General features: G+C 36.7%; 1 pseudogene; it reads left to right on the top strand.

The window, feature by feature from the left end:
* Nucleotides 1-19,888, top strand: part of LOC114398689 — a 35,404-nt pseudogene extending 15,516 nt beyond the window's left edge.
* Nucleotides 19,889-22,085: the final 2,197 nt, after the last annotated feature.

Consider the following 22,085-nt stretch of genomic DNA (forward strand, 5'->3'; position numbering starts at 1 on the left):
TTTTTTGTTGTTCAAAAATGTGAAAGAAGGATAATTCAGTTATAATTTACTTCTATATGGATAATGCACTTAATTATTGAATGATTGATATTTTGTAAGACTTCTTCATGTAGAAGCAAATGACTTTGGTGTTTTGATGATGATCATGATGATTTGATGCAAATGATGCAAATGGGCTTTTCAAGTTTAAATTCAAGACAATAATTCAAGAATACAAGCCACAACATCAAGATGATCACTAGTATTTTAGGAAGGGAATTCCTAATTGATATTGCAAAAGGTTTGGCCAAGTAATTTAAGTTAAAAAGTGTTTTTCAAGAGATTTACTCTCTGGTAATCGATTACCAGAGGATGTAATCGATTACCAGTGGCCAAAAATGATTTACAACAACTACTAAATATTTGAATTAAAATTTTAGACTGTGTAATCGATTACACAATATATGTAATCGATTACCAATAGTTAATAAACGTTTTAATTCAAATTTTAAAAGCTGTAATCGATTACACAAATCCTGTAATTGATTACCAGAGAAGATTTTCAGAAAAATATTTTTACGAGTCACAACTTCTCAAATGGTTTTTACATGACCACCAAAGGTCTATATATATGTGACTTAGAACACGAATTTGCTTAGAGTTTTTCAGAACAACAAGTGTTTATTCTCTCAAAGAGCAAAATCATTTTATCCTCTTAAGAATTCCTTGGCCAATACACTTGCAATTCAATAAGGAATCATTTGAGTGCTCAGATTGTAAAATCTATCTCTTTCAAGAGAGATTCATTCTTCTCTTCTTTCTAATTCTCTAAGGGATTAAGAGACCGAGGGTCTCTTGTTGTAAAAGAATTCTGAATACAAAGGAAGGGTTGTCCTTATGTGTTCAGAACTTGTAAAAGGATTTTACAAGATAGTGGAACTCTCAAGCGGGTTGTTTGGGGACTAGACGTAGGCACAAGGGTGTGACCGAACCAGTATAAATCTGAGTTTGCACTTTCTCTTCCCTTAAACTCTTTTATTTATTATTGTTTTATATTTATATTCAGATTGTTCTATTTGAATTATTATTTAAGAGTTCATTGTTAAGGGAATTTGTAACTTGAATAGAAAGTGAAATATAATTTTAATTGGGGAAATAGTTTGTAATATCTTAATTCAACCCCCATTCTTAAGATATCTGATACCACTTGTCTAACAAGTGGTATCAGAGCTTCATTCTTGTATAAAGTTTAGAAGCTTCAAGAAAAAAAATGGCCTCAACAAACTTCTTATTTCCAGAAGGAAATTCAATCAATAGGCCTCCAATCTTTAATGGAAAGGGTTACCACTACTGGAAAACCCGAATGCAAATTTTTATTGAGGCAATAGACTTAAATATTTCGGAAGCCATAGAAATAGGGCCTTATATACCCACCACAGTAGAAAGAATTACAATAGATGGAAGCACATCAAGTGAAAGCATAACAATAGAAAAACCTAGAGATAGATGGTCTGAAGAGGATAAAAGACGAGTACAATACAATTTAAAAGCCAAAAATATAATTACATCTGCCCTGGGAATGGATGAATATTTTAGGGTTTCAAATTGTAAGAGTGTTAAGGAAATGTGAGACACTCTACAATTAACACATGAAGGAACAACAGATGTTAAAAGATCTAGGATAAACACATTAACTCATGAATATGAAATATTTAGGATGAATGCAAATGAAAGCATTCAAGACATGCAAAAGAGGTTTACACATATAGTAAATCATCTTGCAGCATTAGGGAAAGAGTTTCAAAATGAAGATCTCATAAACAAAGTGTTAAGATGTTTAAGTAGAGAATGGCAACCTAAAGTAACAGCCATTACTGAATCTAGAGATTTATCTAACATGACTCTTGCTACTCTATTTGGGAAGTTACAGGAACACGAAATGGAATTATTGAGATTAAGTCAACATGAAGAAAATGACAAGAAAAAGAAGGGAATTGCTCTTAAAGCCTCATCTTCAATCCAAGAAGAAAGTGATAAGGAAATTGATCTAGATGAAGATGATGATCTTAGCCTTTTTGTAAAAAGGTTCAACAAGTTTCTTAAAGTAAGAGGAAATCAAAGGCGACCCAATTTTAAATCTAAAAGAAGGACAAAAACTTCATCCTCTACTCCAAAGTGCTTTGAGTGCAATCAACCTGGACATCTGAGGGTTGATTGTCCTATCTTCAAGAAAAAGATGGAGAAGTCTGAAAAGAAAAATTTTAGTGAAAAGAAATTGAAGAAAGCATACATCACATGGGATGAAAATGATATGGAATCTTTTGAAGATTCAGAAAATGAAGAGATAAACCTCTGCCTAATGGCTAAAAGTTATGAAAGTGATGAAGAGGTAACATCTTCAAATAACTTATCCATTTCTTTTGATGAATTACAAGATGCATTTGTTGATTTGCATAAAGAGTCAATTAAACTTGCAAAGTTAGTTTCATCTTCTAAGAAAACAATTTCAGATTTAGAAAATGAAATTTCAAAATTAAACAAAGAATTAGATCATCTTATAAATGAAGTCTCAATTTCTAAATCAAATGAAAAAGTTCATATCTCTACTAATTCTAACAAGAAAATATCTTATTCTTGTAGTTGTTGTGAAAAATATGAAAAAGAAATTAAAGAGTTGAAAAACTCACTTGCAAAATTTTCTTATAGTAGAAATAATTTAGATGTCATATTAGGAAAACAAAGATATGTCTCCAATAAGGCTGGAATAGGATATAAATCTGAAAAACAACAAAAATTTCATAAAAACTTCTCTACTTCCACACAAAAATATAATTCTAGTTCTATCACTTGTTTTTACTGTGGAAGAAAAGGGCATGGCATATCTACTTGCTACTTTAAGAAGAACTACAACAACATTAAAATGATATGGGTCCCAAAAGGATCTTCAGTTTACACTAACACACAAGGACCCAATAAAGTTTGGGTACCTAAGTCAAAAACTTGATTATGTAGGTGTCTTTGAGGAAGGAGTGGTACATAGATAGCGAATGCTCAAAACATATGACTGGAGATGCATCAAAGTTTACACATATCTTTCCCAAGAAAAGCGAGCATGTGACATATGGTGACAACAACAAAGGTAGAATCCTTGGAGTTGGTAAAATAGGTACAAATTCTTCAAACTCCATTGAAAATGTTCAACTTGTTGAAGGTCTTAAGCACAACCTGCTTAGTGTTAGTCAATTATGTGACAAAGGCTATCTAGTATCATTTGATTCTCAAAAATGTCTTATAGAACATAAGCATGACATTAATATAAAGCATGTAGGACATAGAGTCAACAATGTGTACATGATAGACTTAAGCCTAAAACTAGATAACAATCATTGTTTTCTTAGCAAAGATGATGATCCATGGTTATGGCATAAAAGAATTGCTCACATAAACATGGATCACATAAACAAATTAATTTCAAAAGATTTAGTAGTTGGTTTGCCTAAATTGAAATTTGAAAAAGATAAACTATGTGATGCATGTCAAAAGGGTAAACAAACTAAAGTCTCATTCAAACCTAAAAATATTGTTTCGACCTCTCAACCCTTACAATTATTGCATATGGATTTATTTGGTCCATCTAGAACCATGAGTTTTGGAGGAAATTACTATGCTCTTGTTATAGTTGATGATTTCTCTAGATATACTTGGACATTATTCATTACTCATAAAAGTGATGCATTCCAAGCATTTAGAAAACTTGCTAAAGTTATACAAAACAAGAAAAATCTTAAGATTGCATCCATTAGAAGTGATCATGGTGGTGAATTTGAAAACAAAGATTTTGAATTATTTTGTGAAGAACATGGTATTGAACATAATTTTTCTGCACCTAGAACCCCTCAACAAAATGAAGTTGTTGAGAGGAAAAATAGGTCATTGGAAGAAATTGCTAGAACTTTATTAAATAATACTTTTCTTCCAAAATATTTTTGGGCTGAAGCCGTCAATACTGCATGTTACATCATGAATAGGGCCTTAATAAGACCCATTTTAAAGAAAACCACATATGAGTTATATAATGGTAGAAAACCCAACATTTCACATCTACATGTTTTTGGTTGCAAATGTTTTGTGCTTAATAATGGTAAAGATAATCTAGGAAAATTTGATGCAAAATATGATGAAGGAATTTTTCTTGGATATTCATTGCAAAGAAAAGCATATAGGATATATAATAAAAGAACTATGAATATTGAGGAATCCATTCATGTTACTTTTGATGAATCTAATGCTATCTTGTCAAGAAAGAATATGCTAGATGATATTGCAGAATCTTTAGAACAAATTCATATTCATGGATAAGATTCTAAAGGAAAAGGGAAAGGAAGCAATGAAGATCCTCCAGAAGAAGCCAAATCAAATAATGAACTTCTAAAAGAATGGAAAGCCTCAAAAGATCATCCTCTTGACAGCATTATTGGTGATATCTCAAAAGGGGTAACAACTAGACATTCTCTTAAAGAATTATGCAATTATATGGCTTTTGTATCTATGATTGAACCTAAAAATATAAAAGAAGCCATAGTAGATGATAACTGGATTATTGCCATGCAAGAAGAACTGAATCAATTTGAAAGAAACAATGTGTGGGAACTTGTAGAGAAACCTAAAAATTATCCCATCATAGGAACAAAATGGGTATTTAGAAATAAGTTAGATGAACATGGAATAATCATTAGAAATAAGGCTAGATTAGTTGCAAAAGGATATACTCAAGAAGAAGGTATAGATTATAAGGAAACATATGCTCCAGTTGCTAGATTAGAAGCCATTAGAATGCTCTTAGCATATGCATCCATAATGAATTTTAAGCTTTATCAAATGGATGTTAAAAGTGCTTTTCTAAATTGCTTAATTCAAGAAGAAGTATATGTTGAACAACCACCATGTTTTGAAATATTGGATAAGCCAAATCATGTCTATAAATTGAAAAAGGCTTTATATGGCTTGAAACAAGCCCCTAGGGCTTGGTACGAGCGTCTAAGTAAGTTCCTTTTAGAAAAGGACTTTTCTAGAGGAAAAGTGGATACTACTCTTTTTATAAAAAGAAAATCACATGATATTTTATTAGTTCAAATTTATGTTGATGACATTATTTTTGGATCCACTAATGAATTATTATGCAAGGAATTCTCCCAAGACATGCAAAGTGAGTTAGAAATGTCAATGATGGGAGAACTTAACTTCTTTCTTGGATTGCAAATTAAACAAACTAAGGATGGTATCTTTGTCAATCAATCCAAGTATTGCAAAGAGTTAATCCACAAATTCGACATGGAAAATGCTAAGCACATGGCTACACCAATGAGCACTGCTTGCTATCTAGATAAAGATGAAATCGGTCAGTCAATAGATGTTAAGCAATATCGAGGTATGATCGTATCACTTCTTTATTTATCTGCTAGCAGGCCTGATATAATGTTTAGTGTGTGTATGTGTGCTAGATTTCAATCAAATCCTAAACAATCACATCTTAGTGCTGTTAAAAGAATCATTAGATATTTGGTAGGCACTACGAACATAGGTTTATGGTATCCTAGAAATTCCACATGCACCTTAATTGGATATTCTGATTCAGACTTTGCCGGTTCTAAAACAGATAGAAAGAGCACTAGTGGAACTTGTCAATTCATTGGATCTGCTCTAGTTTCTTGGCATAGTAAGAAACAAAATAGTGTTGCTTTATCCACTGCAGAAGCGGAATATATTTCTACCGGCAGTTGTTGTGCACAAATCTTATGGATGAAGCAAAAACTTTCTGATTATGGAATCCTTCTTGACCATATACCTATTAGATGTGATAATACAAGTGCAATTAATCTCTCCAAGAATCCAGTTCAACACTTTAGAACTAAACATATAGAAATTAGGCACCATTTTCTTAGAGATCATGTTCTAAAGGGAGATTGTGTATTAGAGTTTGCTGATACTAAGAATCAACTTGCTGATATTTTCACAAAACCTCTCCCCAAAGAAATATTCTTCTCTATTAGAAGGGAATTAGGCCTCTTAGATGTTAGTGATTTAGATAAATAAGGATTGATTGATTAATTTATTCTTATAATTGATTGTTTATGTTAAGTATGTTACTTTGATTGATTTTGTTTAAATTCTTGTTATTATGATAGAATTTATGAATTCCTGGGTGTTTTATATTTGAATGATTGAATTAAGTGCATTAGTAGTGATAATTAATAATATTAGATGTATTTATCATAGACATAGGTAATTTTTTTAGAAACTAGCCTAGTTTATGCTTTGGTAATCGATTACCATACAGTGTAATCGATTACACAAGAACAGGCAGCCTGTAATCGATTACAACATCCTGTAATCGATTACCGGAAGCCTTATTACTCCTGTAATCGATTACCAAGCCTTGTAATCGATTACAACTCGTCCTCATCTATAAATACCTACGAAACCAGTGTTGTTGCGCAGCCAAAGCTTCTCCTCGTGCCTCCTCCATCCCTAAATCTTCAAACCTTCATATCTTACTTAAATCTTCACCAAAACACGTCTCGTAAAGCCCAATCTTCCTCTCTTTCACTTCTCTTTCACTTCCACCGATTGAAATTCACTAAAACTTCATCAAATGGCAGAACCATCGAAGAAGAGAAAGGGATCATCCTCCACCGCCGCTGCTGCTGCCCATCGCCGCCACGGACCATCCGAAGCACCCACAACACCTATTCATCCCTCTTTGTCATCTCCAAGATCATCCACTTTGTTTTCATCTGATGATCAGCGTCTATGGTACCTTTCTCAATTTTCTTCTAGGATCATCTTAGACCCTAAGTACCTAGACGTAGATTTCTTTAATGATGAAACGTTTGATTGCTATCAAGTGTTTCAAAATTCTGGCTTGGTTGATTTCATGTCCTTAAAATTGCCACATTATCCTGAACTTGTAAAGGTCTTCTACTGCAATTTAAAAATTCAGGATGACATTATTTCTTCTGAGGTGCATGGTATTCCCATGATCATTGATCAGTCATTGTTCTTTTCTTTAACTCATTTACCCAGTCAAGGTGCACCTTTTGAGGGCACCATTGTTGATGACTGGAAATTTGATTATTCTAGTCATGATGCTCGCTGTATGATCTACAATGATCAGGCTGAAATGACTGGTAGATTGCTGGCCGGGTCATTAACATTTGATAATCGCATCATGCACTATATAATTGTTAGAATTTTGCTTCCCCGGTCTTCAAATTTGGCACAAGCCTCTGAGGAGGATTTGATTCTGATGTGGGCTTTCCTCACCGGTCGTCAGATCGACTGGGTTCACTTGGTTCGGTACCGAATGCATAAGGCATTACGGGTCAATGCACCTCTCCCTTACCCTCAACTGATAACTTTGTTTCTGCGTCTTTTTCAAATTCCGCTTGATGATGAACCATTTGTTTAAGTCAAGCGTTCCTTTGCAATTGGTGCTGGTGCAGTGACTTCCTTTGGATACCGTAAGGATTGGAATGGTCAATGGCTGAAGAAAGACGCACTCCCTCCTCAAGATAAGCGTACTCCTTCACCTCTTCCTCAGCGAGATGATTCAACACTCATGACTGAAGTTCTTTCCGAATTACAGGGTCTTCGTTCTTATGTTGGTGAACGTTTCGACTCACTGGATACTCGTTTTGCCGGAATGGATATTCGCCTCACACAGCTTGAAGAGGATGTGGGATACATTCGTCAGAGTTTCGATCTTCCACCACCACCTCCACCTTCTTAGAATTTAGTTTATAATTATATGTCTCTTATAAGCCGTGTATTTTGGCTATGCTACTTAGCTTATTATTTTCAGTACTTTATTTATCTTTTAGTATTTGGATTTTATACTTTTATGCTTTGATACTATGTGTTTTGAATTTTGAACTGTTTGGATTCTGGTTAGGTTATGTCTTATTTATGATTTTGGTTGGTTGTGACTTATACTTTGTAATTGCTCTATATCCACTTCATTATTATATTTGTTTTGATTCCCAAGTACTTTGGCTTTTTTATGTTGCCAAAGGGGGAGAAAAATGGGGTGTATAAAGGCTTAGAAAAAGCTTAGAAATCAAGTGATCATCAATTCCAAAACATAGGGGGAGTGAACGCCAATTTTATACATATACATTGTTTGCTTGTATCTTGATTTCAGGACTTATATTGTCATCATCAAAAAGGGGGAGATTGTAGAAGCAAATGACTTTGGTGTTTTGATGATGATCATGATGATTTGATGCAAATGATGCAAATGGGCTTTTCAAGTTTAAATTCAAGACAATGATTCAAGAATACAAGCCACAACATCAAGATGATCACTAGTATTTTAGGAAGGGAATTCCTAATTGATATAGCAAAGGGTTTGGCCAAGTAATTTAAGTTAAAAAAGTGTTTTTCAAGAGATTTACTCTCTGGTAATCGATTACCAGAGGATGTAATCGATTACCGGTGGCCAAAAATGTTTTACAACAGCTACTAAATATTTGAATTAAAATTTTAGACTGCGTAATCGATTACACAATATTGGTAATTGAAATTCTGATACTGAGGACAGATGTCGTACAGGATGTCACGACATCGCGCTTCAGAACATGCAGATTGTATATGACAGTATGAACAGATTAAACAAGTAAATAACACAAGAGGATTGTTAACCCAGTTCGGTGCAACGTCACCTACATCTGGGGGCTACCAAGCCAGGGAGGAAATCCACTAAAATAGTATTAGTTCGAAGATCTAACAGCCACTGTATACAACCTTCTCACCTAACCACTACCCATGCAACTTCTACCTAAGAGCCACTCTTAGATATGAGAGCCCCTCTCACTCCCTCTCAATCACTCACCCGTGTTTACAAACAAATCAAAGACACACCAGAGATTGCTCTCTGAACAATAGAGATCAACTCTACACACTCAGGTCCAACACTTGATGTTAGGGTAACATCAAGGTGGCTCACAAAACACTCAAGTCACAAAACTCACAAAATAACTCTTCAATCTCTGACTTGATGGAAAACTCGTGCAGCCTTCATGTTTATATAGCAGTGTACGTATCTGGGCTGCAACAACTTGCGCTGGATAAGATCTATCATTCTCCTGAAAAATCTGCACTTAAAGATCTAAAAGATAAAGTTTTATCTTTTAGTTTTTATCTTCAATCTCTAATCCCTGAACGAAACTATTCAAGTTTGTAATTCAAACTTTAATTATCTTTTAATTCGTTCCTAAAGATAGAGCGCCTAATCTGTTGCTGACTGCACATTAATCTGTTAAAGATATAACAGATTTATGTGTCCAGTATTTTCGGGCAGGATGTCCTGGACATTGTATCCGACATCGTGGATCTTGCAGCTTCAATTCTTCATTTGACATTTTATCTTGCCTTGTGCATTGTGCAGCCCGATCTGATTCCTTGACATAATGTTAGACATCATGTGCAGCAACTCCAGCTTTCCTTCATTGTCTAAGTGCTTATGTTTTAACAAAATTTTAGCCAATCTTTTAAAACTCAGTAAAGCTAGGCACTAACAATCTTCCCCTTTGGCAAATTTTGTCTAAAACATACTTAGACACTTCCTGAGTAGGTACGAGCAGTCATGCAAGTGGGATCAGCAACTTTCATTATCAGAGTAATCAAGCACAGCAGTATCTGTAGTGGTGACAGCAAAATTCTGCAAGTTGCAAATCTACAAGTCTTTTCCAGGATGTCAAGACATCTCACGTGACATCAATTTTCTGCTCCCCCTGTCTCCATGCTCTTACTGCTGTGAAGAGAATATTCTGCTAGGCAGCAGTTCACTGCAGCATCTTCTATCAGCTACTAGTTCCAGTAGTTTACATCAATCATCATCAGCAGCAGCAGTATAAATACTACTCCCCCTCAAAATCATAAATTATGCATAATATCCTACTACTCCCCCTTTTTAGACAGAATTTGGCAAAAGTAGAATGCATGATGTGCAAATATTACAGACCAATAACAATCAATTGTTCAAAGGGACATGCCCCAATAGCTAGTAAGAGTAAAAAGCAAAAAAAAAAAACTAAAGGTCTGATGGTCATGGGGTGGCATCAGAATCATCATCATCTGATTCTGTATCCTCTGCTGCATCTTCTTCTTCCTCAGCTGCTTCTCCATCATCAACGCCATTGTCTGAGAGTCTTTTGATCAGGCGTTCCAGCTCCATTTTCTTCTCTGTGTTGGCTTTGATGGTTGCCTCCAGCACCTTGCATGTGTCCTTGAGTTCAGCAATCAAATCATCCTTGGACACAGCACCTGAAGCAGCAGCTTTCCCTGATGTCGAGACAATGTCTGGGACATGTGTCCCCTCAAACAGTTTGTAATGCAGGGATAGAGGAGATTCTCTCTTCTTCACAGAGTCAATGTTGTTTAAAATATTGGGATGTTGACTCAACATAATGCCACACAATACAGTTGGGAAGGCAATGGGTAATTTGACAGCAAAAGATTCTGAATGCTTAATAGTTTGATCAAAAATATAGTTTCCAAAATTAAATTTGGACTTGGTTCCAACAGCATACAGAAATTTACCCAAACCTGTGGCAACAGTGGAAGTATGATTGGTGGGTACCCAGTTTGCAGTGCCAATCCTATGCAGGATTGCATACTTCACACTTAGCTTCCCTGCAAAAAGCTTCCCTTTCTTTGGCCAATGCTGGACTTGCTTGGCAGTGATTTCCTTGGCAATTTGATGCTCAGAAACAGCAATATCCACCACTCCTTCAGTTGGTCTGCCCAGGTATTTGTTGATTACAGCAGGGGAGAATCTAATACACTTTCCTCTAACAAACACTTTCTGATACTCATCACTCTTTCTGTTTGTTATGTCAGAGGGAATGTTGACAATGAATTCCCTGACTAGACTTTCATAACAATCTCCCAACTTGGTGACAGTTTTCAGCAGTCCAGCAGCCTTGATGAGGTCCATGATCTCCTTGCAATCTAAGGCATCTCTTCCCAGTTCTCTTTCTAAAGCAAGTCTGCGTTGATATACAAATTTCCACCTTTCAACATTGCCAATGGAGTGGAATGAAATGTTGTCCAATGGGGCATCAGGGACATTTCCAGGCACCTTTTTCCCTGATTTCTTGGCTCTCTTGATGTCGGGAACATCTAGTTCGACATCATCATCAGAATCAGATGAGGAAATTTCTTTCCTCTTCTTAGAAGGGATTGCAACTTTGCTCCATCTGGATGTGGTAGGAGTGATTGGTGTGCTCTTCTTCTGTGCAATAGTTTTGATTCGTCCAGACCTAGTAATGGGGGTTTTTCCCTTTCTGCTTTGTAATCTTTCTGCAATGCCAGGTGCCAGCTTTTTGGCAATGGGTTCCTCATCAGATTTTACTTCTTCTAGGTCAATGAGGTCACCTGGAGCAGGTTCTGGTGCCCTTGGTGCAGGGGTCTCCTCTGTGGCTTGATCCTCTTCCTCTGTTGATTTCTCTTCACTGGATGAAGAGAGGACTTCAGCATTTGGGGTGGAAGATGTTGGGACATCTTTATCAGCATCAGGGACAGAAGCATTTTTCAAAATGCTATTCACAAGACTGCGGATCTTCTTATCCATCTCAGTGTCTTCTTCCCTAGGGCTTGTTGCAAAGCTAGGGTTTTCAGAAATCTTCACTCTCTGTTGTCTTTTAGGGACCAGTTTCTCAGGAATAGGTCCTGGACCAGGAATCATTTGTATGGGTTGGATATTGAATGCAGGTTGTTCCTGGTTTGATGGAGTTTTGGAGGATGATGGAGATGATGGTACAGAGGGTGAAACAGGGGATGAGGTTTCTTTTGGTGAGGTAGCCATGGAGAAGCAGAGCTTTGGGAGTGGTTTCGTGAATATCTGAGAAGTGTTGGGGAATGCTGTTGAAAACGAGATTGCTACGAAAATGTAAGTTTGAATGAGGAATGTAGGGGGACGAGTGAAACGAAGGTTGAATTTGTTTTGGCCCAGTAGTGAACGTGCTATTAACGTTTGAGCACGTTCAGATAGAAGTAATTGCTATAACTCCTCTAGCAGACAAATGCCCAGCTTGCCCCTCAGTTTTTCAAACTGATTTGCATCCAATGCCTTTGTGAAAATATCTGCTACTTGTTCCTCAGTGGCAACATGCTCCAGTGTGATAACTTTATCATCAACAAGATCTCTAATATAGTGATGTCTAATGTCAATGTGTTTGGTTCTGCTGTGTTGAACAGGATTTTTAGAAATATTAATAGCACTCATGTTGTCACAGTACAATGTCATGACATCTTGTTCGACATTGTACTCCTTCAGCATCTGCTTCATCCAAACTAGTTATGAACAGCTGCTTCCTGCTGCAATATACTCTGCTTCTGCAGTAGATAGGGACACACAGTTCTGCTTCTTGCTGAACCATGAAATAAGATTGTTTCCCAAATAGAAACATCCACCAGAAGTGCTTTTTCTGTCATCTGCACTTCCAGCCCAATCAGCATCACAATATCCAATCAGCATTGAATCTGAACAATGACAATACATAATCCCATAGTCACTGGTGCCATTTACATATTTCAGAATTCTCTTTACTTGATTCAAGTGACTTATCTTGGGATTGGCTTGATATCTTGCACAAACACCTACTGCAAAGGTGATGTCAGGTCTGCTTGCTGTTAAATATAGTAAGCTCCCAATCATGCTTCTGTACAGACTTTGATCAACACTGGTGCCAGCTTCATCCTTTGACAGCTTCAAGTGAGTAGGTGCAGGTGTTCTTTTATGGCTGGCATTTTCCATCCCAAACTTCTTGACAATGTTCTTTGCATACTTGCTTTGTGAGAGGAATATGGAGTCTTCCATCTGCTTCACTTGGAATCCTAGAAAATAAGTCAGCTCTCCAACAAGACTCATCTCAAATTCAGAGTGCATCTGTTGGACAAAATGTCGAAGCATCTCATTCGACATCCCTCCAAACACAATGTCATCAACATATATCTGTGCTATCATCAAGTTTTCAGCATCTTGTTTGACAAAGAGAGTCTTGTCAATTCCTCCCTTCCTATACCCTTGCTGAGTAAGAAACTCTGTTAGCCTTTCATACCAAGCTCTTGGAGCTTGCTTCAATCCATAGAGAGCCTTCTTGAGCCTGTATACATGATCTGGATGAGTTGGATCTACAAATCCCTTTGGCTGCTCCACATAGACTTCTTCATTCAGGTATCCATTCAGAAACGCGCTCTTCACATCCATCTGGTACAGCTTGAATTTGAGGATGCAAGCTACACCAAGTAACAATCTGATGGACTCAAGTCTAGCAACAGGGGCGAAAGTTTCATCAAAGTCTACACCTTCAATCTGAGTGTAGCCTTGAGCAACAAGTCTGGCCTTGTTTCTGGTTATAACACCTTCTTCATTGGTTTTGTTCTTGAAGATCCACTTGGTGCCAATCACATTAGTTCCCTCGGGTCTAGGAACTAGCTCCCAAACTTCGTTCCTTCTGAATTGCTCCAATTCTTCTTGCATAGCATTGATCCAGAACTCATCAGTCAGTGCCTCTTTCACATTCTTTGGCTCAGTTTTGGAGACAAAGCATGAATTGGAGACAATCTCAAACTCCCTTGATCTTGTAGTGACTCCTCTGTTTGGATCTCCTATAATCAGCTCCTTGGGGTGCATCTTCTGGATTCTAATGGAAGGACTCTTGTCAGGTTGATTGATGTTTGGTTCATCTGTAGCAGAATCAGAGTTTTCTGCATTTTCTGCATTTTCTGCACTTTTAGATGTATCTGCTACATTGTCTCCCGATGTTCTGACATCGTCTTCGACATCCTTCTTTCTTGCTGGAGTTAGATCATCAACCACCACATTGATGGATTCCATCACAGTTCTGGTTCTGGAATTGAATACTCTATATGCTCTGCTGTTTGTAGAGTATCCCAAGAATATTCCTGCATCACTCTTGGGATCCATCTTTCTCCTTTGCTCTCTATCTGCCAAAATGTAACATGGACTTCCAAAAATGTGGAAGTTCTTGACAGTTGGCTTCCTCCCTTTCCAGATTTCATACAGTGTGGTTGGAGTCCCTCTTCTGAGTGTGACTCTGTTGTGGATATAGCATGCTGTGTTCATGGCTTCAGCCCAGAGATTATAGGGAAGTTCTTTGGCATGAAGCATGACCCTAGCAGCTTCTTGCAAAGTCCTGTTTTTCCTTTCAACTATGCCATTTTGTTGTGGTGTGATGGCTGCAGAGAACTCATGAGTGATGCCTTCAGATGTGCAGAATTCAGTAAACTTGTTGTTTTCAAACTCTCTGCCATGGTCACTCCTAATTCTCTTGATGACACAGTCTTTTTCTCTTTGCAGTCTTAGACTCAACTCTTTGAATACTTCAAAGGTGTCTGATTTCTCTCTGATAAAGTTGACCCAGGTAAATCTGGAGAAATCATCCACAACAACATAGGCATACCTCTTTCCTCCAAGGCTTTCAGCTTGCACAGGCCCCATCAAGTCCATGTGAAGTAGTTCCAGCACCCTGGAAGTGGTCTGATGTTGAAGCTTCTGGTGGGACATCTTGACTTGCTTTCCAATCTGACATTCACCACAGATTCTGCCTTCTTCTATTTTCAGATTGGGAATGCCTCTAACAGCACCTTTGTCAATGATTTTCTTCATGCCTCTTAAGTGCAGATGTCCAAATCTTTGATGCCATATTTTGACTTCATCTTCTTTGGAGGATAGACATGTGGAGGAGTAACTGGTTTCTTGAGGTGTCCATAGGTAACAGTTGTCCTTTGATCTGCTGCCCTTCATTAGAACTTCACTCTTCTCATTTGTCACCAAGCATTCTGACTTTGTGAAGTTTACATTGAATCCTTCATCACACAACTGACTGATGTTGATCAAGTTTGCAGTCAGTCCCTTTACCAGCAGTACTTTGTTCAGACTAGGAAGTCCATCATGGACTAGCTTTCCCATTCCAGTGATCTTTCCTTTAGAGCCATCTCCAAATGTCACATAGCTAGTGGAGCAAGGTTCAATGTTCACCAGGAATTCTTTAACTCCTGTCATGTGTCTGGAACAGCCGCTATCTAGGTACCAATCTTCCTTAGCTGATGCTCTAAGTGAAGTATGAACAACAAGACTAACAATCTTGTGTTTTGGAACCCACATCATCTTCCTTCCGCTGCTGCTACTTTGAGTTTCATGATGTGGATGGCCATGTAGATGATAGCAAAAGGGCTTTATGTGACCATACTTGCCACAGTAGTGACACCTCCACTTCTTTCTTTTGCTCTTTTTCTGCTGCGTTCCATGATGTCGAGACCGATGTTGTGACATCGTGGCTCCAGTGCTGTTTTTGGCAGGAACAAATTCTGTCATGGTTGTTCTGCCAGCAGATTTATGATTAAATCCAAGTCCTCTCTGGTTTCCAACATTCTTCCCAAGCTGTAGCACCTCATCAAGCATATCTGAGCCTTTATTCAGCATCTTTATTGATTTTGTCATGTTTTCCAGTTTAGAGTTCAGAAAACCAATTTCTCCTTTAAGCTCAGAGATCTCCTCTTCATGTGCCTCCTTCTCAGCCTCCAGATTTGCAATGATCTTCTTTAGTTGTGCTTCTTGCTGAAGAATCTTCTCACTTTTGATGCATAGTTCTCTATAGGATATAGCAAGCTCATCAAAAGTGATTTCAACATCAATATCACTTGAATCTTCATCAGATTCAAATATCCCAGTGAGTGCATTCACATCTCTGTCAGAATCACTTTCTTGTTCACTCTCTGTATCATCAGACCAACATACAGAAAGTCCTTTTCTCTGCTTCTTGAGATGGGTGGGACATTCAGCTTTGATGTGTCCATAGCCTTCACACCCATGGCATTGAATTCCTTTGCTGTGACTGGGCTTTTCATCTGACTTCTTCTGGTATTCACTACCTTTCCTGATGTCGAAAGGGATGTTCCGGACATGTGGTTTCTGCCTCCTGTCCATTCTTTTCAGCACTTTGTTGAACTGTTTTCCAAGGAGCACAACTGCGTTAGTCAGACCTTCATCAGTATCCAGGTCATACTCATCTTCTTCTCCTTCATCATTGGACACGAACGCCAGGTTCTTGCTCTTCTTTTCAGTCCTATCCGAGAGTCCTAGCTCGAAGGTTTGAAGGGAACCAATGAGTTCATCTACTCTCATGTTGCAAATGTCTTGGGCCTCCTCTATTGCAGTGACTTTCATGTCAAATCTCTTAGGCAAAGATCTGAGGATCTTTCTCACCAGCTTTTCATCTATCATCCTTTCTCCCAAGGCAGTGCAAGCATTGGCAATTTCAAGAATGTTCATGTGGAAGTCATGAATACATTCTTCCTCCTTCATCTTCAGATTTTCGAATTTTGTAGCCAATAGTTGCAATCTGGACATCTTCACTTTGGAGGTTCCTTCATGAGTGGTTTTCAGAATCTCCCATGCATCCTTGGCAACTGTGCATGTGTTGATCAATCTGAAGATATTCTTGTCAACTCCATTGAATAGGGCATTCAAGGCTTTGGAGTTTCCAAGTGCCAATTCGTCTTCTTCTTTTGTCCAGTCTTCTTCTGGCTTCAATTCATCAGTGGGCTTTCCTTCTGTGTCCAGCATCTTGGGATGTTCCCAGCCTTTGATGACAGCTTTCCAGGTTCTGCTATCCAGTGATTTGAGGAAGGCCACCATCCTTGCTTTCCAGTATTCATAGTTGGTTCCATCCAGAATTGGTGGTCTGTTCACTGGTCCTCCTTCTTTCTCCATGTTCATCAGAATTTATCTCCCTAGATCTCACTCAGTGATTTCGAGTGCCCGCTCTGATACCAAATGAAATTCTGATACTGAGGACAGATGTTGTACAGGATGTCACGACATCGCGCTTCAGAACATGCAGATTGTATATGACAGTATGAACAGATTAAACAAGTAAATAACACAAGAGGATTGTTAACCCAGTTCGGTGCAACGTCACCTACATCTGGGGGCTACCAAGCCAGGGAGGAAATCCACTAAAATAGTATTAGTTCGAAGATCTAACAGCCACTGTATACAACCTTCTCACCTAACCACTACCCATGCAACTTCTACCTAAGAGCCACTCTTAGATATGAGAGCCCCTCTCACTCCCTCTCAATCACTCACCCGTGTTTACAAACAAATCAAAGACACACCAGAGATTGCTCTCTGAACAATAGAGATCAACTCTACACACTCAGGTCCAACACTTGATGTTAGGGTAACATCAAGGTGGCTCACAAAACACTCAAGTCACAAAACTCACAAAATAACTCTTCAATCTCTGACTTGATGGAAAACTCGTGCAGCCTTCATGTTTATATAGCAGTGTACGTATCTGGGCTGCAACAACTTGCGCTGGATAAGATCTATCATTCTCTTGAAAAATCTGCACTTAAAGATCTAAAAGATAAAGTTTTATCTTTTAGTTTTTATCTTCAATCTCTAATCCCTGAACGAAACTATTCAAGTTTGTAATTCAAACTTTAATTATCTTTTAATTCGTTCCTAAAGATAGAGCGCCTAATTTGTTGCTGACTGCACATTAATCTGTTAAAGATATAACAGATTTATGTGTCCAGTATTTTCGGGCAGGATGTCTTGGACATTGTATTCGACATCGTGGATCTTGCAGCTTCAATTCTTCATTTGACATTTTATCTTGCCTTGTGCATTGTGCAGCCCGATCTGATTCCTTGACATAATGTTAGACATCATGTGCAGCAACTCCAGCTTTCCTTCATTGTCTAAGTGCTTATGTTTTAACAAAATTTTAGCCAATCTTTTAAAACTCAGTAAAGCTAGGCACTAACAGTAATCGATTACCAGTAGTTAATAAATGTTATAATTCAAATTTTAAAAGCTGTAATCGATTACACAAATCCTATAATCGATTACCAGAGAAGATTTTCAGAAAAATATTTTTAAGAGTCACAACTTCTCAAATGGCTTTTACATGACCACCAAAGGTCTATATATATGTGACTTAGAACACGAATTTGCTTAGAGTTTTTCAAAACAACAAGTGTTTATTCTCTCAAAGAGCAAAATCATTTTATCCTCTTAAGAATTCCTTGGCCAATACACTTTCAATTCAATAAGGAATCATTTGAGTGCTCAGATTGTAAAATCTATCTCTTTCAAGAGAGATTCATTCTTCTCTTCTTTCTAATTCTCTAAGGGATTAAGAGACCGAGGGTCTCTTGTTGTAAAAGAATTCTGAATACAAAGGAAGGGTTGTCCTTGTGTGTTCAGAACTTGTAAAAGGATTTTATAAGATAGTGGAACTCTCAAGCGGGTTGTTTGGGGACTGGACATAGGCACAAGGGTGTGGCCGAACCAATATAAATCTGAGTTTGCACTTTCTCTTCCCTTAAACTCTTTTATTTATTATTGTTTTATATTTATATTCAGATTGTTCTATTTGAATCATTATTTAAGAGTTCATTGTTAAGGGAATTTGTAACTTGAATAGAAAGTGAAATAGAATTTTAATTGGGGAAATAGTTTGTAATATCTTAATTCAACCCCCCTTCTTAAGATATCTGAGGCCACTTGTCTAACACTTCTATGATTGGCTCTTCAGGCCATGAATTTCATGATCAGCATGTCACCAAACTACTCTAGATAGATAAATGTATTCAAGCCAAGAGTTTAATTGGAGAGCGTGAGCTATGCAACAAGGACAATGGCATGTAACTATCCAAGAGTCACTTCTCTGTAAATAACAAAATAATCTCAAATTAAAACCTTATTTACAAAATTGAAGCCCAATTAAAACAACATAATCTAACAATCCAGTCTACATCAGGTAAGGTTACTGCCTTGCAACCTACTGGTCCTAGGTTCTTGTCACTAATACAACATCACAATTTACAATTAGCAAATCATAGGTTGTGCCTAAAAAACTTGTAGTGGTTGCCTCATGCATTGAGCCATTATTTTGTTTTTTTGAAGAACATGACTATAAATTTTGAAACCAAGATTGCAGTCAAAATGTCATGATTTTGTACTCTTCTTTGGACCTTGCTATACATATTTACTTCTCTATGATTTAAAATGATGCTCCATCAGACATAAGTGAGACTGTGTCTATGCTTGTCATACAACCAGTGTCATCCTTTTAGGGAACCTTCTTGTATATATGATTTCTCAATTCTCATGATTAGAATATTGGACATATTTTAGACCATTTCATAATTCCTTGTGTGAATGAAATACCTTCAGACTCTTTACCTTTCTTTTATTACCATATTTGTATGCTATGTTCTTCAACCTAAATGGATTTGTTGAGGTCAATTCACTAATTCCAGTGTAAGATTTTGGATTGTGTTGATGTAATTAAGGTGGTAAGAGCATTTGAAGTTCAAAATTAGTCCAAATAAATACATAATGACAAATCCTTTTAAAATGTTACTATAACAATGACCCAGTGCATGCCATTTAGTTCCTTATGTTATTGTGTTGGGTACTTTAGATGAAGTTGTAGATTGCTCCCATGGCAAGCAAAGCTGGGAACTGTGTAAAGAGAAGTACGAACCATTATGGCTCAAAGGAGGTAACCATTGTGATTTAGAGCTCTTTCCTGAGTACATCAGGCATGTAAAGAAGTTCATAACAATAGTTGAGAAGTCTCCATCGCAACGATACAACTTCCGACGGAGCACAGATCAATTTATGCAGCCATGGAAGAGCACAGGCAGGTCAGAAAAGCTGAAAAACTTGTCTAATAATTCTGGTATGTTAGAGAAGTTGAGAATGACCTTTGATCACAAGGAAAGGTCTAGGAGAAGAATTGATCATCAATTAGAAAAAGCAAGGAAGAGTGTTGATAGGCTGAACATAATAACGAGTGGATAGTAATTCATATAGTGAAATTATATTCATGCATGGGTTGGTTTTATGGGGTTTTTTCTTTTTTATATTGGTCATCTGGTTGTGTAATATGGTTTATACCATATATGAATACTATTAGCATTGAAGAAAAGGGTTTGGTGTTGTAGAAAGATTCACTTTTCATTCATATCATCATATGATATGGCCTCTTTAGCTCTCTTACTCTATCTCTCTGATCAAATTCCTTAGTCAGGGAATGCTACTAACATGATATTAATCTTCTTAAATAGTTTATCCTTAAATTATTTTGTCAAAAGATACAAAAGAAAATTATTAAATTTGTATTTTCATTTCTTATTTTAGTTTTAGCTAAGGACCAATGTGATCGATTTTTAAAACATTAAAAGACTGATTTAATAAAAAAAAATGGTAAACTAATTTCATGACATGATGATATTTGAATATCCAATTTAAGGGTTTATTTTTTACCTAAATAATTTATGGTACCTATAACATAGGGGTATTTTAATTTTAGTACTTAAGCTTTATTTTTTTACTAGTCTGCAACCCGTGCACAAGCACAGGTTGTTTGGTAAGCGAGCTAGTGAGCATATTTTAACTGCAATCTTAATATTTATAATGAAGTGATTGTTCAAACTACATCAAGAAGAAGCTCCATGGACTGAATTTTAGGACCATAGTATGCTGCATGAATAGTTGAATAAAATCTCTCAAATACATCAAAATAGCCAGTTCCAACTACCGTCTTCTTTTCTGCCAAAATATTATTTATAGTTAATCTGCCCCATTTTAACCATTCAGCAACTTCCATCTCCTTGAACGCAGTAGCCCGTGATTTGTAAATTTGCAATTTTGAACCCTGTCCAAAATGCATTTGCATAAGTTTTTTCTGATACTACATGTACATGTCATAGTGGGCTCTCTTTTGAGAATCTAAAAGAATTTGCAATACATCATAGATTATTCTGTTAAGTCAATATTCCCTGTCATGTAACCAAGGGAAAACCTCATTATAGTTACCCACACACACTCAATGTAATGTATGGTTTGCATGATTTCCAGTAGTTAAAGTCATGAAGTATGTGGTCATCTTGCCAATACCATGAACATATTATAGCCAATTAATCAGCAAGGACCAAAACAAAATATGCATTAGACCATGTACAACATATCCAAAATTGAGGAGAAAAAAAGAAAAGAAAAGCACATATAGTCAGTTTGCCCCATTGCTAACTCGAACAATGCAAGCAGTACCAAAAACTAATGTAGTAAAATGAACACCAAAATGGCAGAGAGGCCAAACTATCATAATGATGTTATTTATTCAAACTTTGGGCATTAGAAACTATCAAGGATCAATTAGACATCCATTAAGCAACTTCCCATTTGGTTTTTCATTTGATTGAACTATTGAATGCAAAACATCCTTGATCCTTCAAGGGCAGTAGACAGTTGTTCCCCTAATTAACACACAGGAGCTTCTTCGAACTCATTGCATCAATTTGACAATTTTTATGTGTTCAAGAGCTAACTAAACATGCAATGGAGAAATAAAACAAACTATCGGAAGGTTACTATGAGCACGTCATTTCTCAATTTCACAGCCATTTAATAATCAAGTCCTATATACATTGGTCGTATTCAGAATATTCAAACCCAACTATTCAGTCCACTAAACACAACGACTTGAGTAATAATAATAATAATAATAATAATAATAATAATAATAATAATAATAATAATAATAACCTGAAGTAATATTGGAATAAAAAAATGGAAACCTGATTTTGTACCTGGCCAAGCATTGCAGCTTCTGATTCTATTCCACCGACTGCCCATCCAGCAACACCCAGGCCATCAATGATAGTTGTGTGTCTAAATCAATTTCCACCATTTGTGTTGAACACAATTCTACCAAGGTATTCTAAATTAACCTACAAAATTAAAATCACAAAACTTGATTCAGAAGACAAATTTGAGCATGGCTTGATCACCCTAGTTAGGATTGCCTGAAATTGTTTAATGAAATAGTACAATTTAATTTAAAACATATCAGTTGATATCATTAACCTTATATCAAAGCTATAATTATTACCTTCACTGTTGATTGCAGGTTCATTAGTGTTGGATTGGCCATTTTCATTCTCAAACAAAAAATTAGAATCAAATGTTGTAACAATTTGAGTTAGATATCATAGAT

The sequence above is a fragment of the Glycine soja genome, chromosome 19, assembly GCF_004193775.1.
Source record: "Glycine soja cultivar W05 chromosome 19, ASM419377v2, whole genome shotgun sequence".
Taxonomy (NCBI): Eukaryota; Viridiplantae; Streptophyta; class Magnoliopsida; order Fabales; family Fabaceae; genus Glycine; species Glycine soja.